This window comes from Eulemur rufifrons, chromosome 13 (genome assembly GCF_041146395.1).
Source record: "Eulemur rufifrons isolate Redbay chromosome 13, OSU_ERuf_1, whole genome shotgun sequence".
Taxonomy (NCBI): Eukaryota; Metazoa; Chordata; class Mammalia; order Primates; family Lemuridae; genus Eulemur; species Eulemur rufifrons.
The window spans coordinates 619251-637513 of NC_090995.1; the positions used below are offsets into that span (position 1 = coordinate 619251).

Genomic DNA, 18263 nt, shown 5'->3' on the forward strand with positions numbered 1-18263 from the left:
CACTAGACAGAAACTCAAAGTAATATGATGAACAGAGAAAAACTACAAAGGTAAATATAATAGCCTATACTATTGTATTTTTGGCTTATAAACAGCCTTTTTTTTTTTCATTTCCTATATTATTTAAAAGACAAACATGAATATTTATAAATTCATGTTAATAGGCACACCGTGAATGACAATATCACTTGTGCAACAATAACCTAAGGTGGATCTGTAGGAAGCAGAGCTTTTACATGCTACCAATGCTAAGTTGGTATCTAATCAATCTAGATTTTTTAAAATCACATTTTGTCCTTATGTAAATAATAAACATTTCTAAAATTGCCTAAATTTACCATTCTGAGCCATTTCATTCCACCAGGAAGATACAGGTACTTTTTTCCTCTCTTTAAAAAAGTTAAGTACCAAAATAACTACATTTAATTAAATAAATAACATTATGATAATGACACTAAAAATTCAAAATAACGCTAACATCCTCTTTCTATTTGCACTGCTGCTCTGTCCTAACCCCTAGAACACTCTAGAAAGGTCTGGAAAGGAGAATGGTTTTTTCCTAAGGAGTCTGGGCTGAGGCTGGGGGTGGGGGGAGGTTGGAACTTCTCATTCTCTCACTTGTTTCCTTTCCTCTCCTTTTCAATTTTGGTAGGAGATAAGTCAGTCTTAGTTTTGAATACAGTTCTGAAAGGTCAGGTAAGTTTTTTATTGCAAATCAGAAAACAACCTAAATGTTTCCAGAGCTTAATCACAGGGTGCTTGCTTAGACCCTAGAATTAACATTCAGCTCCCGCCCCATTGGCGTGGCTACTCCCGCCTGGAGTGGGGACAGGTGCAATATAACAGAGAAGACAGCTGGTCAGATGATGCCTTGAGCTGGCGACTAAACCTGCAATAACACACTATGGAGAAATCTGTGATCTTTGTTTGAAAATGCTTGTGATAAGAGACTGAGTCTTTTCCCCCAAATGTAGTGGTAATGGCTCTGTTGTTTTAAATGCACAATACTTAGGAGACTGGTTTTACTTAGAATGGAAAATTTTGCCAGGGACAAAGTTAACACAAAGAAACAAACACCAAAATCAGCAAGAAAGAGAACAGTTAAGTGCAGCTCGGATGAGACCGGGCAGTTCTTTCCCATCACCAGCTTGTCCCTGAATTCTCACGGTCACATGCAGCCTCAGCATTAGTCTTCTGTCCTACGCACTGAAATGGAGGTGGATTAAGTTCACCAAGCAACTGCTCTAACGTGGAAAATCTGCAAGTGTCATAAAGCAGCTCCACCTGAACAAGATAAAGAAATCTTTCCATAGGCTGAAAACAACAAAAACACAAAACTACTTTGTTTCTTTTCCCCAAATGAAATCCACAGGAAAGGTCCTGTATGATTTACAAAATTTCCAGAGTAGAAATGGAGTGATGTGGAATGTCACAGACCTCATTATTGTGTAAAGAAAGTGCACTTCGAAATATTCTAATTACACATGTGAACAACAAAATACCGTCTTGCCTGCCAGTACCAGCGATGAGTACTGCGAGGGCCGTGGTGGGGGGCGGATGGGAGGGTGGTCCTGCCTGGTCTCTGCAGGCGGCCGAGTCCCTGGAGGTCCGCTGGCACCTGCCCCTGACCGCTGACCACGCTGGACCATCCTCACACGGAGATGCCTGGTCCTCCAGGAAGGGCCAAGGTTTTCACTGGTAGTTAAAAGCTTCGCTCAAAGGCAGCAGCCCAGGGAGTGCTCAGCAGGAGAGACGCTGTCTCATGTACCAGGTTTTGTTGTGTGTGGTTTTTGTTCAAGTGTGACTTCTGTCTGTAAATTAAGGCGTTTTCAGGCCACCTGGGTTTTGTATTTTCAGTACTGACAGGTGAAGGCCAAACGCAGGGCCCTTTACCCACTGAGAGAGAGCGCACTCCTAGTATCGGTGAGAGGCAATGTCCCCTTTTGGCACCACAACATTGATATTTTAAAGTAAGAAAAACTTTCCCAGTCGCTAGTATTAGACACCCTTTTCCTCACAGCTGCCCGTGACGTGTCCACACTCAGGGTGATGATGACGCTCTGGCCGTCTTCTGTTTTGATTCGCTTCAGCCCTGGCTGCCCAGGCTGGTTGCTGTCCTGGCAGATGCTGATGCGGGGTCTCCAGCACGTGTAAAGGACTCCTCGTGGCATTGTTCCCCTGGCAGTGGACCGCAGTGGGGATTGGTACCACAAGAGTCCCGTTTTGCGTTACAGTTTTTACTGGTAGCTGGTGTTGACCTGGAGGTGTCTGTTGTACTGATAACGAAGATCCTCATCAATCTAACACTAACCTATCACCTGGCTTCTGTAACCACGCTTACCTATTGCATCAGCCTCCTGAGACCCCACCCCTCCGACCACCCAAACCTAATAAAAGTGGAAAAAACTCAGTAGACGGGCTCAGAACTTGGTGGTAACTCCGCTCTGAGCCCGCCAGCAAATAAACCTTGCTTCTCTGACTCCCTGTGTGCCACTTGGTTTGTCCTTGGAACCACACACTGTAACACTTGCTATAACACTACTACAGTGACCATCTGGACAGAGGTGGTCTGTGACATCTGAATGATCTAGTTGGCAGCACCTAATGTGCCATGGCTAATTAGCATGCAGCACATTAGCAATTGCAGCAACAGGTTCTACTTTTACTTCCCTGTGATTTCTACTCTCTTGCAGCTGGGCCCTAGCAGAGGCCAACACAGCTGCCTGAGTGACTACGGCTTGTCCTGAGACAGTATAGGTGTTCTCTGGGGCCAGTCCAGCCATGCTGGTGACTGACACTGCTGGTCTCTGGTGGAGGACGTGAACTGTCTGCACAATTGGTGGCTGGGAGGTCACTAGGTCACCACCTTGCAGTGGTCACTAGGGTGGCAGCAGAGTAGGCAGCAGGCTTAGCCACCTGTAGTAGCTGCCACTGAATGGTGATTAAGACCAGCTGGCTGGACAGAGGTGACTCTGGTGAGCTTTGGGCAAACCAGGCTTCTTGGATGATGGCAAGTCTGGGGTGTGAGTTGCCAGGCTCAGGCTCCCAATGGGCCGGCAAGGCTTCCCTCCACAGGCTCTCAGGGCTCTGGGGCCACTGCAGTGAGCAGACACTACTCCAGCGTGACTGGGAGAGGCTCCTAGAAGAGAGTGGTCACAGAGAGGTTCTAAAGCAAGGTACACTCCTAGGCTGCCTTTTCCTAAAAGTCTGCTCTGTTAATTTCCTTTCAGAGGCAGGATCTCTACCTTCCAGAATGAGCCTTTGCCTGGTTCTTCCTGGGAATGTGGTACTTGGATAAAATAACAATTCAGAGAGAGATCATCGGGAACTGAATTCTGCCACTCCTTGTCAGTCTTGTAGTATGGATAATTTTTAGTGATGTGCATATAAATTCCATTTAGGATGAGTTGTTTACCAGGAGCCATTGTAATTGCTTGTACTATTTTGCATAGGGATAAGGTGGCTTTGAATCATCTTTGGGCTTCCTCCACCAGAGGCTTCCTTTTCATTTTCTGGGTGCGAGTTTTCAGCCACTAACTTGAGGTCAGATGGCATCAGTGGGCCCATTTTGAAACCTGAAGACTCCACTTCCTGGGGGCTGGATGGGCAGGAGTTGGCAGCACTGATAGTTCCCGCTGGGGAGGGCAGGGGGATGATGAGGTGGGCCATGGTGTTTGGAATGTTGATGGTCAGAGGCGAGAGGTGCGGCTGCACAGCCTTCGATGGGGACTCAGGCGCCTCTTGCTTCTTCCTCTTCTGGCCGGATAGGGCAGTGAAAGTTAGTTTGAAGTCTGTGCTTGGAAACCTGGTGCATGAAGCTTGGTAGCTGCAGCAGCGGCACCCGGTGCCTCTGGAACACCTGTCCACAAACACGCTGTTCTGGCCAAGGCAATGCAACTGGAAATCACCACTTTAGGCCTGGGCTGTGCAGGCGGTGGGACCCGGGCTGTCCAGTCATGGCCAGCGCTGCTGCTTGGGGTCGTCAAGATCTCGAGGTGGCACTGGGAGATGAAGCTCAAGTGGCCCATGCTCCATCCACTGAGCCCTGCCACAAGATGCACTTGATGGTCGCCGAGTGCTTGGTAATTAGGTACTCGAACTGGCAGCCCTCCAACTGTGCCACTTGCCCGCAGCCTGGCCGGGACCACCACCCCTGGCCCCGCCGCCCGTGATGGGGCGCTGCTGAAGCCACTGCCATCGGCCTGAGTGGGAGTCCACCGCCACTCACTGGGAGCTAGGAGCCAGAGCAGAGGCCTCCGGTTTGCCAGGGAGCGAGCCAATTAGCAGCGGCTAGTGGCCTCAATCTTGATTTAATAAATTTATAGTGTTAAATTCAAGCACATATAAACCACTAAGAAATTTCAACAGAACAAAAATAAAAGCCAATGAGAAGGAAATCAAAATAGTACCCTACAAAACTTTATTGAATGCGAAGAAGGAATTGATGGAGGGAATAAAGAAAAAAAGGTAAGGGGTACACAGGAAACAAATAGTAAAACAGCATAGATAAGTTCCTCCTTATCAGTAATTAATTAAGTGTAAACGTATGAAACTCTACAATGAAAGGAAGAAACTGGAGGAATACATTTTAAACAACAAGCAACAAAATGATCCAAGTATGTGTTATCTACAAAAGCTATATTTTATATTCAAAGATATATATATGTATATATGTTGAAAGTGAAAGGATAGAAAACCATATTCCATGCAACATTAGGTGTCTATGATATTATCAGACAAAATAAACTCTAAGCCAAAACCTTTTATAAAAGATACAGGCCATTATTTATTGAAAAAACAATTGATTCATCAAAAAGATACAATTACAAACATTTATGCACCAAGCAACAGAACGCCAAAATATATGAGACAAGTATTGACAAAATGGAGAGGAGAAATCAGTCCACAATACAGGTTGGAAACTTTAATACCCCATTTTCTTTACTGGATAGATGATCTAGACAGAAGATCAGTAAGGAAAGGAAGATTTGAAAAGTGCTATAAACCAGCCAAATAGAGCAGACATAAAGAAATTCCTCCACAGAGCATAATGCACATTTCTATCAAGCCCTGATGAAAAATTCTCCTGGTTAGACCACATATTAGAGCAGAAAATAAGTGACAATAAATGTAAAAAGACCAAAGTTATAACAAATATCTTCTCTGATCACAATAGAATGAAGCCAGACATCAAAAACAAAAGGAAAAATGCAAACTTCATAAACAGGAAATTAAACAGCACAGTCATAAGCAATCAATGAAACAAAGAAGATAATACAAAAGAAATTGGAAAATACTGAGAGGGAAATAAAAATGAAAACACAATATAACAGAACATAGATTCAGTGAATGCAGTGCTTAGAGGGATATGTTAAAGCAGTGAATGCCTATATGAAACAAGCAGATATGTCTTGAATAACCCTATATTACAATAGAAGGACTTAGAAAAATAAAGGCAAATGAAACCCAAGCCAATAGAACAAAGGACTAAGAAATATTACAGTGAAGACAAATAAAATTGAGAGGAGAAAAACATTAGAGAAAATGAACAAAACTAAAAGTTAGTTCTCCAGTAGGATTAACAAAATTGATAAATATGTAGGTACACTGATCAAGAAAATAGAAGAGAGGATATAAATATTTACAATCATAAATGAAAGTGGGGACACTAACAAATACCTTACAGAAATAAAATGGATTATAGAAGAATGTTATCAGCCATTGCACAAAGAGAAAACCTGAACAAAATGAACAAACTTATACAAACACATACATTACTGAAAATGACTGATGAGGAAACAGAAAATAGTAATAATCTTATAAAATATAAAGAGGCTGAATCAGAAAAAAAATCAATCAAACATATGGAAGCAACTCCCAACAAAGAAAAACAGTACCAGATGGCTTTCCTGGTTAAGTCTATCAAATATTTCAGAATTTTTAAAAATCCTCCTCAGACTCTTACAAAAAATAGAAGAGGTAAGGTCACTTCCAAATATATTCTGTGGAGCCAGAATTGCCCTGATCTGAAATGCAGATAAAGACACCAAAAGAAAATTAGAGGTCAATATTCCTTAGGGTCATAGATGCAAAAGAGCCTGAACAAAATACTAGCTAATTGGATCAAACAGTATATTTAAAGGATAATACACAAAAAGCAAGTGGAATTATTTCAGGAATGCAAGATTAATTCAATATAAGAAAATCAATTAATTCAATAACAGTAATAGAATTGAGGAGGAAAACACACACAGCAAATCAGCAAATGCAGAAAAAGCATTTAAATAACAGCAAAATCTCTTAGCCAGTATGGTTGCACATATCTGTAGTCCCTGATACTCAGGTGGCTGAGGCAGGAGGATTACTTGGGTCTAGAGGAGTTGAAGGCTGCAGTGCTCTCTACGTTGTGCCTGTGAAGCCACTGCACTTTAGCTGGGGCAACATAGTGAAAACTTCTCTCTAAAAATTAAAAAAAAAAAAACTTTTTTTTTTTATTGACCCCTGGCAAATCTACTTTGAATCCCTTCTGTTATTTGAAGAGGTGTGTGTATGTGTATGTGTGTGTATATATACACATTTATTATTATTATTATTTCAGTATATTGTGGGGGGTAGAAAAGTTTAGGTTACATATATTGCCCTTGCCTCCCCACCCCCACCCCGAGTCAGAGCTTCAAATGTGTCCATCTCCTAGACAGTGTGCATCACACTCATCAGGCATGTATACACCCATCCCCTCCCGCCCCACATCCTCTCAACACCCGATCAATGTTATTCCTGAATGTGCTCTTAGGTGATGATCAGTGAAACCAATTTGATGGTGAGTACATGTGGTGTTTATTTTTCCATTTTTAGGATACTTCACTTAGTAGAATGGGTTCCAACTCTATCCAGGAAAATACAAGAGGTGCTAGATTACCATTGTTTCTTATCGCTGAGTAGTACTCCATGGTATACAAAAAAAACATTTTTGATCAAAGCAGTCAACAAACTAGAAATAGGAAAAAGAGCATTTATTTAAAAAAAATTAACAAGTCAATGGGTAAAGGCTAAAATTTCTCCACATCACCTAAGATTGGGAAAAGAGAACGATGCTCACTTTTCTCCACTTTATTCAACATGGCACTAGAAGACATAATCAGGGAAATTAGGCAGGAAAAATAACAAAACCCATTCAAATTGAGAAAGAAAAAGTAAAATTCGTGCTATTTACATATGGCATGATACTGCCTTTAGAAAAACTCAAATAATCCATAAAAATTTATCAGAGCTAATGAACAATTCAGTAGAATTGGAGGACACAAAATTAACACACAAAGATCCATGATGTTTCTATACACCAGCAATAATCAACCTGAAGCAAATATTAAGAAAACAATTCCATAGAAGAGAAAATGCTCTTTAACTATGGAATAATTTTAATCAAGGAGGTGAAATAATTGAATGTTGAAAAGTACAAAATATTTTTAAAAGTTAAAGAACAGCCTACCAAATGAAAATGCACCCAGTGTTCATGGATTAAAAAATTCAATTTTTAAGATGGCAATACTCCACAAAGTGATCTACACAGTCAATGTATTCCCTATTTTAAAAAGTGCCTGTGTTTTCAGAAGTGGGAGAGTATATTCTCAAATACATATGGAATTGTCCACCTAATAGCAAAAAAAAAAAAATACTGAAAAATAGAAGTAGGAGAACTCACACTTTCGTTCTAAAATATATTACAAAACTGCAGAATCAAAACTGTGGTAATGGCAAATGTGTAGAAAAATAAATATATGGAATACAACTGAGAGTCCACAAATAAACCCATATAATTATTGTCAATTGATTTTTTTTTTATAGTCACACTTTCATTTGATTATAAAAAATACAAAAATACTCACACATGGTTCCTGTATGAATTCTAATTAAGAAACATTACTTTCAGAATAATAATACTTGGTGATAATTTTCAGAAGATTCTAAGAGCTTCTTTACCATTTAAAGGGTACATAGGGTGCAGGTGTTTACGTGAATGTATTCTTAAATAAGAGACTACACCACTCTAATTTGCCTAGCTGTTGCTCTGTTCCAGGTTACTGACTGCTAGTTCATGTTCCAGAGTTTCTTTGCCAACAGGTTACTTACAAAAGAGGCACCTCCAAAGTCTTAGAGTGAATTGGGAAAGGGCTGGTTAAATGAGGGAACAGGCTATCATTCCCCTGTAAAAGTTCATCGTTTCTTTTTCCAATATATCTTTTTATTGAGAACTTCTATTTTTTATCCTGTGTTCCTCCTCTGCCATCTCACACTCTGGCTCTACCTGCTGTATTTTGGCCACCTGCACCTCATTCATTTGTATCAGTTGTAAGATGGAAATCGGTTGATGGGGTTCTTCCTCATGCATCTTTTTAAAAGCACCTTCCTGGGAGATTTTGCTCCTGTAGTTTTTATTGGAAGTTATTCTGACAGCTGAATAACAGGTGGAGCAGTCCCCTCACATACTGGGAAGCAAGGAACTCTTTCTCGTCATTGCACAGTTCTCCAAAAGAAGCAGCAACTGATTCTGGGCTGCAGTGTTGGGTGGTATTCGGCCTCTTCCTCCCCTCATCCCTGACTCTGCAGGAAATAGAGCTGCTCAAGGGCATCGTGTTGGCAATCTTCTCCTTGCCCAGGATGTGCGTACTCAGAAGTGGGCTGAGACTGGGCTTCACGTTCTCTTTCCTTTCACAGCCTGTAATTGTTTTGGTGCCAGGCTTGAAGTTCCCCAGCACTTCAGCTCTGTGGATTCCCGCCGTAGTGTGCTCCTTGCATTCAGCTAAATGTTGGATGCCTGGCAAGTGCTGGTCAGGTGCGTTGCTTGAGGGCAGTATTTCCTATATCGCATCACTTTTCTTACCTTCCAGCACATATTCAGAATTTTCTACTACAGCAAGCAATTGGCTCTTTTCCAATTTGGAGAGGTATTTGGCAGGTTTTATAATTTTGTCCTTTTGTATTTTTCACTATATTCCGTCTGGACACTAGCTATGTGAGTCCCACTGAGGCGCGAAGAGGCAGCAGCAACATACGGCCACCAGAGCAAGGGTCACAGCGGGTCTGCTAGGGAGCCTGAGCTAACAATTGATTGTGAACAAGGGTGTAGATGCATTTCAGTGGGAGGGGGGAAGAGTTGTCAACAAATAGTGCTAGAAAAACTGGATATCAACCATGCAGAACGAATCAGGCTGGACTCCTAGCACAAACCTGTACAAAATTGACTCAAAATGAATCATTTACGCTCATGCAAAGTAAATGTATTTCTGTGTGTTCAACCCCACTTGTGTTTTAACTGGGTCCCCTATCACCTGTTCTCTGACAAACGTTTTCTGTCTGAAATGATCCTTGGGCATATTCCTGTCACTGGATGTTCAAGGCTTTGTTCCCAGAGGCTTTGCAGGTGATGGCATGGACATGCCACGTTTTATATAAAGCACAACATAATTGACCTTTTAAGACAACATAAGAATGGTACATTTTTCATCTGAAGACATTCTTAAAAATGGCTACGTAGAAAATTTGTTTAAACCATTAATCAGGCCTTGATTTGGAGAACCTGCAAAGAGAAACTTTGTTCTCTTCCCCAGGTTAAGAACATACATTACTCACCAGGAAATACTTTGTGGTTAGAGTCTCAATGCAATGTCACAGACTTGTTTTATTCTGTGAAACAATTAAAAAATTTCATTAAGGGAGTAGGTCAAACTAGTAAGGAAATAATCAATTTTTGAAGCAAATAGCAAGTATGCAGAATTCTTATCATATTTTTATAGTTGTATAAAAATAAAGCATGGCTGACGATTGTTTTATGCTGCCTCTACTGATTAACAATTCTTATTTTTTAAAGAAAACTTTACTTAACATCAAGTTGAAAAACACACAGAACTATGTATGTAGAAGTTCCAGAAAGACAAGAACACCAATATTAAAGCAAAAAAAAAAAAAAAATTGAAAAACAGTTTGTAGGTAGATACAGATATAATAAATGAAAATATTTCTATATTTTATAAAAATTTATTGAAATGTAATGAATCAATTTCACTTTTTAGTTTTGATCACTATCCTTTTGTCTTTCTAATCATTTTAATATTTTTATACTAAAAGTGTATTATGTGGGTGTGTGGGCATGAAAGTGTGTACAATTTATAAATATTTGAGAATAATAGTGTACAACTTTTTGATGCACATTTTGAATGTGAGTATGTGATGAAGTATACATAAATATTTCTCAAAGGTTTATGGATAACACTAGTTAATATTTTTAACGTGGAAAATCTAATTTAGAAAATTGTTACAATCTTTAATCTCACAACTAAAATAATCCTTTTTAATTTTTGTAAAGAATATTGAATGTTTTCTTATTTACAAATACCAATAACAACAACAGGAAAAGTGTAAACCCTCTACTCTTACCCATTACAGAGGAAAACATTTTTAAAAATCCCTTTGAATATTTGTGGCATTCAGGACTATGCTATCCTCTCCTTATTGCTATCTTTCTTTCATTTCTATTTAATCTTTGTTTTATTTGTAACTCCTGCTTACTGCTTGTACTAGGAAATTTTCAATAAATATCTGTCATGCCTTACACCTAAGATGGTTTAAGTTCCATAAGTCTCTCTAAAATTATCATGGTCAAAATTTAAAAAATTTTCAAAAGTCAGTATATTTTTATTAAAAAATATACATGTTCATAAAGTAGTTATATTTTTATTTGTCAAAATTATTGGAGGTCCTATGTAAGAATTGGATGGTAAATAAAAAAAGCAATTCCAAGTTGTAACTTGCTCATATAAACAAAAAAATACATCAATTATGTTTAATTAATTCAAACTAGCTAGTGGACAATTTACTAAGTTCTGTTAGTGAAACAAAAAAGTGGTAGGTAGTTCAGTGTAAAACAAGAAAATGTCTCCATAATATTATGCTACCATCCAGGTTTTAAAGACATATCTGACATTTCCATGTAATATTTCTGATAGAGTGAAAAGGCTTTCAGGGTTTCAAAATTATTTGCTTTTCTTGTCACCCATTACTAACCAAAATTTTCACATTTATTTGTGTTCTTATATATTGTAGTATTTTCCCCCTCACAGAAAACAAGCAATTAAGAATTGTAATAATTTCCTTCTTCCACTAAAACGTCACGGTCAGAACAGCTTTTAGATGGTTGTGTGTAATCAGTAAATATCTTTTGAAAAATTAAGACTTTAGCCTGTACTTCTCACAAACGATATGAGTTTTATTATTTCAAACCTACATTCAATATATTGATTTATGGAGATTGGGAAACAACATATCTTATTTTGCACCTAGTCATTTGTAAATAAGTAGGATAAGGAAGAATTTTAGTGGCCAGTTACATTAAAATGAATTTCTTTATTAAATGTCACATGTGTAGACATGTATTTGGCACTAAAAGTTAAAAATATATATATACAGTCAAAAATTCAAAGAATTTACACAAATGTATGGGTGATAAACACATACAAAATTGCTGTAATTCAATGCAAACTTCAAATTTCAAAGAAAATGTAGGTAGAATAATAAATCTGAAATTATCAGGAATGTTCAAAGCAAAAGCGGTATTTGAGTTGGATTTAAAGACTAGATAGATGGTAAGGGCAGAGCATGATATTACGGGCACAGAAGGAAAGTGGCGCAGTCAGAGACCAGTTTAGGTTTATTTTGAGAATGAGGAGTGTACTCAGGTGAGGACTTCAGGTTTGTATAGAAAAGAATGAGAATTAGGGACAGAAAAATATATTGCATATAGATTTTGCAAGACAAACAATAGTCTACTCTCATGAAATGTAACTTATAAACAACTTGGGCTGTCTACTCACACATACGGCCTTGTGGAACACATGCACTTTCAGAGATGATCCAGAAAGCTGATAAGAAAAGTGACTTTCCTGAGGGAGATAGTGGTTAGTGTGAGAAGATGCTGCAGAGGAAAAAGGTTGGCTAAGGTGGGGGATACAACCATGTATGTCACTCACAGGATTTAACTGGTAAGAGCTCTTTCAAAAGTGGTATGATCAGTAGTGCCAAAAATCTATTTTATTAATATTATTATGATATATAGATGATACCTTTAGGAAAAAGAAAATATAATGAAAAGAATGGTCAGGACTAAGAAAAACCATTTTACAGACAGAGGAATCTTAAACTTTATGCATGTAAAAGCATGAAGTAAGAAACATTATGACAAGCAGAGCTTTAAGAAATCAAAACAAAACAAAAAAGTACAATCAGAATTGGTCCATGCTGGAGGCTTTTAAGGATTTTGTAATAATCTGCTGGAAAAGGCAAATAAGTAAATGGAGTCTGGGCACGTGGCTCACACCTGTAATCCTAGCACTCTGGGAGGCCAAGGTGGGAGGATTCCTTGAGGGCAGGAGTTCAAGGCCAGCCTGAGCAAGAGTGAGACCCTGTCTCTACTAAAAATAGAAAAAATTAGCCAGGCAACTAAAAATAGAAACAAAAAATTAGCCTTGCGTGGAGGCTCTCACCTGTAGTCCCCGCTACTGGGGAGGCTGAGGCAGGAGAATTGCTTGAGCCCAGGAGTTTGAGGTTGCTGTGAGCTAGGCTGACGCCACAGCACTGATTCTAGCCTGAGCAATAAAGCAAGAATCTGTCTCAAAAAAAATTAAAAAAAAAAATAAAAAAAATAAGTAAGTAGTAAGTGGAGATGACCTGGGCAGTGATGGACAGGGCAAGGGTCATCAAATATTAGTATTGAGAAGGATTCCAGTGGAATCGTGGGAGGCAAATGTGGAATTACGGAAAATGTTTTAAGCTATAAATAAGTCAGATTCAAGTTGAGCCCAAACTCTTAAACTTATACAGTTTTAAAATAAAAAAGCTTATTTTTGAGACTGGTTCTTCATTAGTAAATCGTTCATGTTTGTGGAGATACTTAACTATTATAATGGTACAAGTTATTTCCTGTATAAAAAACATATTAAATAGATGATAACGTGGATGACTAGCATTGGATATAATGATGCAGTGATGGTGACAACTGTGGTAGTCAGGGTACAGAAGAGAGGTTATGAAAACACAGGGCTTTAAAGAATAGATAGTAAGAAGATAATTTCTTAGGGAGAAGTGGAGGTGAAAAATTTAGGAGTTTCATTTTGCATGTGAAATTTACAGAGTATTATGCTGCATGTGAAAGGTAAATCTGCATGTGGGATCAGTGTCAAAATTAGTAGTATCTTCAGATGTCAAAGCAATCATATAGGAAAATGAATACAATTTGAAATAATAGATAACAAGGATGGGAAAATGTTCCCAGTCATTTTATCATAACCAGACGACATTCAACTATATTAACTCTTGGTTGCTTAGGAGTGTACACAAAATGTTTACAAATGTTTCATAGTCAAATTCAGTATTCACTTCCTCTTATGATCACAAGGATAACTTCTCTACCGATATTACTTTTTGACCACTGACACTCAAATTACATATGGTGAAGGCCAGTTTTAATTTTCCTCCAAATTTTGCTCATTCCTTATTTTCAAAGATAACAGATAACTATAAAATGATATTTTAAAATGACATGCCGAATATATGTGCATAGAGTACCCTTGACATGACTCCATCTTATTAAAGGTTGGTGCAAAAGTAATTGTGGTTCTAGCATTGTTGAAATTTACTGTTTGAGATTGGAATATATTCTTAAGTAACTGTGGATATGTTATACGTCATTTTAATGTGCATTTCTCATTTTATGTGTTTTTTTTTTTTTTTTTGACTAGTCAAGTGCAGTAGTGAGGAGGGGGGAAAGTAGTAGAACAAGGAGTTCAATCTGTAACTGACTGTGAACAATCAAGTGAGATAATTCACTACCTTCGGACCAGCCTCTTTATGTGTTTTTGCTAATGACTTATTACTCGCTGTTTATTTGATATTTATTTTATTTTTATTTGTTTATTTTTTCAAATTTATTTTACACTATGGATATGATGTTAGACAAAAAGCAAATTCGAGTTCAATATGGGTCATAAAACAGTGGAGACAATTAGCAACATCCACAATGCATTTGGCCCAGGAACTGGTAATGAACCTACAGTGCAGTGGTGGTTCAAGAAACTTTGCAAAGGAGATGAGAGCCCTGAAGATAAAGAGCGCAGTGTCTGGCCATCGGAAGTTGACAACAACCAATTGAGAGCAATCATCAAAGGTGATCCTCTTACAACTACAGGAGAAGTTGCCAAAGACCTCAATGTGGACCATCATGTGGTTGTTTTTGGCATTTAAAGCAAATTGGAAATGTGAAAAAGCTCAATAAGTGGGTGCCTCGAGCTGACTGAAAATAAAAAATTGTCATTTTGAAGTGTCATCTTCTCTTGTTGTATGTAATAACAGTGAACCATTTCTCGATCAGATTGTGATGTGAGATGAAAAGTGGATTTGATACAAGAACCGGCTACAAACAGCTCAGTGGTTGGATTGAAAAGAAGCTCCAAAGCCCTTCCCAAAGCCAAACTTGCACCAAAGAAAGGTCATGTTCACTGTTTGGTGGTCTGCTGCCAGTCTGATCCACTGTAGCTCTCTGAATCCCAGTGAAACCATTACATCTGAGAAGTATGCTCAGCAAATTGATGAGAGGCACCAAAAACTGCAATGCCTGCAGCCAGCACTGGTCAACAGAAAGGGCCCAGTTCTTCTCCATGACAACACCCGACCACACATCGCACAACCAACACTTCAAAAGTTGAATGAATTGGGCTATGAAGTTTTGTCTCATCTGCCATATTCACCTAACTTCTTGCCAATCGACTACCACCTCTTCAAGCATCTCAACAACTTTTTGCAAGGAAAATGCTCCCACAACCAGCAGGATGCAGAAAATACTTTCCAAGAGTTTGTGGAATCCCAAAGCACAGCTTTTTACATGACAGGAAAAAACAAACTTATTCCTCATTGGCAAAATGTGTTGATTATAATGGTTACTATTTTGATTAATAAAGATGTGTTATAATGACTTAAAATTCATGGTCCAAAACCGCAATTATTTTTGCACCAATCTAAGAAAAAGACTCCATCTAGTATATCAAAGGGCATGATGTCAGCAGGGACCAGATGTTCAGAGACTACACCCAACCAGATAAGGACATAACCCTTTACTACCAGTCCTCACCAGAGGACTGAAGGGTCATAAAAAGAGCAGGGCTTCACCAGCTAGGTGAGGCCATCTCTTTAGACACCATCTTCTGTCACTCGTGGTCAGCACCTGGCATTTTCTGTCAAAGGCATGCCTAAGTCAAGGACTCTGCCTTGAAAGATGTGATGATCATGCAGATCAGCCCAAGGTACTCTTCTTGTCCATGTTCCTCTCCTTGGACTGGTTCATTAACTCCTTTTCATGTCCTCTTCCTCTTGATGTTAAATATTACTTTGTTGGATATGAAAATTTTAATCTATAACATTTATATATTGATTAAGTATACTAATACGTATGGTTTGCAATATTGACAGACCTGTGAATTTGCTTGTATCTGTGTACCACTGGCTCTGACTACTGAGAGAGCCAGTTGTACTAAAGAGAACTTTCTTTTTGGAAACTCCATGTAGCTCACGGCTTTTATGATTAAAATAGCATCAGTAAAAGTCTGGACTTGCGGAAAGACACAAACATACATGGAGCTGGTTATGTCTGAACTTGTGCCACTCAAGACAATGTGCTTTACTGATCTCATGCTTGGATGTTATGCCATTGTCAAGTGTTATAAAGGTGTGGAAATTTTTAATCTCAGTATCTGCACGTATCCAAAGAAGAGAAATGTTAAGACATGACTGTTGCTGATAACAACAGACCACCTAATGAAGGCAACTGTTAGATCTCTGCCATATATCAATATCCAGGCTGAATGTGTTGTCCAACTCCTAATAAAATTTAACTGTTACTGAAATTTACTCCCTTACAGGGATTTTACACATATCAAGTAATTCAATCTTTATTAAAACAATAAATATCATAGGCTGAATATGATATATGATAGAAGTCAGTGAATTACACTTCTGTAGGTCTTGCTCAGATAACTAATTGAAATATTTTATCCTTAGCAGTTTGACATATTATCAACTCAGGTGTGGTTATGCAAATCAAAAGAACAATAGTAGACCTATACACAGAAACCAATTGTGTAAGACAGAAATAAAAACTTTCAAGAAAAATATATGAAGTGGATTTTATCATTTTATATTTCCTACTTTTTATCTTTCTGCCTTCCCAGTCAACCAGAATTTCTAGTAAATGGTCAATTCCACCATGATTTCTCAGTTCCTCTTCGTGGAATTTGCTAAAAGCTGGAAACTGAGGTTCTTGCACTCCATGCTATTCCTATGATGTACTTCGCAACCTGTTTGGGAATCTTTTCATCATCATTGTCACCCCTGTCAACCAGGACCTTCACAGGCCCATGTATTCCTGAGGAATTTGTGCTTTATGAATATGTGCTATATTTCTGTCACTGCTTCCAATGCCTGTGTTAAGCCTGTCACTGAAAACAGGGGCCTCTCAGTGGATGGGTGTACAACTCACATCTTCTTGGACATTTGTTGTGTGTATGTAGCTTTCTTTTCCTCACCATCATGGCCCACAACCACTGTGTGGCCATCTGGCAGCCCCTCCATTCCCAGTCCTCATATAGCACCAATTTTTTGTCTGAATAACACTGGCTTCCATACTCAGTGGTCTCTTCTATGCAGGCATCACACTGTCAACACCTTCCACTGGCCTTTCTGTGGTTCATCAATTCTCCTGTGATGTCCCCCCTCTGTTGAGGCTGTCTTACTGTGACCCCTCCAGCAATGTGCTCTTACTTCTTGCCTCTGCCATAGGAGTTTGTGGTGGCTGCTCTATCTTAATGCCCATGTTATATATTTGCACATTTTCTAATGTGCTCAAATTTCCAACAAGAAGGTGAAGAAAGGCCTTTTCTCACCCATGCCTCTTATATACACACAGTGTCTGTCTTCCTCAGTTCTCTCATGTGTATGTACCTACAGGCTTGGGTAACTTCTGAAACAATTCAGGACATAATTCTTTCTGTATTTTATACTATATAGCTTCCATTCTTGATCCTATTATAGTGGTGTGGGAAGAAGAATAGAAAGACTGGCACCACATCTAAATTTTTCTGTACTCACATTTTTAGTACTCACCTTTTCAGGTATTATAAGGTTTAAGTCACACAATGTAAAGGCTTCTTCCCAGTGCAGCATACCATCCTTCTGAGCACACAGTACATGCTCAGTAGACATTGTCTTATGCTGGTCTTCACTTTGGAAACTAAGTATCTGTGTGGTGATGAGTGTTGGGCATAAGTCACTCTGTATGCTGTGCTTGCTGTCTCTAGCTGAGTGCTACTAATAATGGATCTAGGTTGAGCAACTTCAGCAGTAAAACCAAACTTGACAAAGAAGCCAATTAACGTACCCCTTCCACACCAGCAGATCACATTTCTTACAGTGAGGCCCACAGTACCACATGATTTATATTCACATTGATGGTTCAGAGACAATTTTTAAGTAATTGCCTCTCAGCCCAGCCTTTCAATTAGGATCACCTGGCTAGCTTGAAAGAAATACCATCACCTGTCTATTGGGCTGGGTGGGAACATCCATGTGGTTTTAATTGTGCCCCAAATAATTCTCATTTGGTACCAGGGTCAAGCATTAGAACTCCCAAATACATTCATGAGATTGAGTTTAGACTTTGTTCCAGAGAGAAGTAACGGGGCCTGCTGTTTTGGGTTTGGTAGGGGCAGATCAGTGTGCTCCAGATTCCCACTGCTGTAGCAGAAAGTCCTGGCACGTGTGGCAGGAGGAGGTCACCAAGGGAAAGACAGGAGAACCTCACATTTTAGTCTCCATAAGGAGACATCATACCTGACTGTTTCCTGTGACTAAGAACCAGTGAGTGTAGCCTTTTCTGCATTTTGTGGTCCTCCTGCTTGTGGATGCTGTGTAAACAGGTAAAGAAATTGTGCTGACTCCTCTCAGAGCATAGTCTCAAGATGTAATTCTGATTGTTCTACACAATCTCACCTGAAAAGAAATTTCAGAGTAGGAGAAGGAGAAGGAGAAATGGCTGGTTTTCAGGTAAGTGTGTCCCAGGTTGCGGGCTGTGTCCACTATTCCTACTGGAATGTCATGCAGAACTTCAATTTTTAGAACTTGTAAACCTTTACTTCTGATCTTTATGCCTTATGAGTTTTATTCCA

At 38.9% G+C, this 18263-nt stretch overlaps 1 pseudogene; it reads right to left on the reverse strand.

Moving 5' to 3' along the window:
• Positions 1 to 1889: 1889 nt before the first annotated feature.
• On the reverse strand, positions 1890 to 8389 carry LOC138393911 (forkhead box protein K2 pseudogene; annotated as a pseudogene).
• Between the last annotated feature and the right edge of the window lie 9874 nt (positions 8390 to 18263).